The following is an 847-nucleotide window of genomic DNA, read 5'->3' on the forward strand; positions in this document are numbered from 1 at the left end:
GCTTCTCGTTTTCGGAAACGCTGGTCTGTCTACCTGTATACCGCATCACAAACCTGAAGTCCGGAGTACTCTGAAAAACTTGTATACGTGTTTTGTTTCCTACTGGTAAACTCAGATAAATGTTATAACTTTTGATTCCGGTGTTTTCAATTCCTTTCTTTATTAAATAGAGATCAGCCTCATCCAACGAACGGCGCGTAGCAGAGGGGGGGGGGCTATCAGCCACCACCATAGGTGTTCTACTCCAACAGTAACGAGTTACCAACCAGGGATATTTACCTTTTGGTTCTGTAGGTTTCGTTTATTTCTTGATTGTTTGATTACGTCACTACAGGGACTACACATGGCCGGTTAGCTCAGTTGGTTAGAGCGTCGTGCTAATAACGCGAAGGTCGCGGGTTCGATACCCGTACTGGCCACTGTATGTTTTCTCTCACACGTAAAGTTAGTAACATTTGACCAGAGTATCAATCGGGAAAAAAAGCGAATTAAATGAGTAAGTAACTGCAAATAAGTGTCTATCTGAACACGGAATCATTTAATGTGTTACAATTATTTCCACAATTGAAAAATGACATTTACAATATAAATAATTGCATAATAAAGAAAGAATAAAATAAATAAAAACACTAAACCAAATTCAACTAGAAAATGCAGTTCCTGCAGAAAATGCGTGCGAATGCTGTAAACTGTGAACATTTGTGGCTGAATTTAGCTGAAAATGCAGAAAAAGCTGAATATTTTATTAGCTGAATGGTAGCTGCTTTTAGCTAGAGAGACCAAGTCTGTGGGTGTTTCTCAATTGCGAGTACGCTTGCTTGGTAGCACATGTCTTCCGAGCGTCTTG

The 847-nt window shown here is 39.7% G+C and overlaps 1 non-coding gene across 1 annotated transcript; it reads left to right on the forward strand.

Annotated features, from left to right (window-relative positions):
* Window positions 1-345: 345 nt before the first annotated feature.
* Window positions 346-419, forward strand: trnai-aau. Its single transcript has one exon. It is a non-coding gene; the product is annotated as a tRNA-Ile (tRNA).
* Window positions 420-847: the final 428 nt, after the last annotated feature.

This window comes from Trematomus bernacchii, unplaced genomic scaffold, assembly GCF_902827165.1.
Source record: "Trematomus bernacchii unplaced genomic scaffold, fTreBer1.1, whole genome shotgun sequence".
Taxonomy (NCBI): domain Eukaryota; kingdom Metazoa; phylum Chordata; class Actinopteri; order Perciformes; family Nototheniidae; genus Trematomus; species Trematomus bernacchii.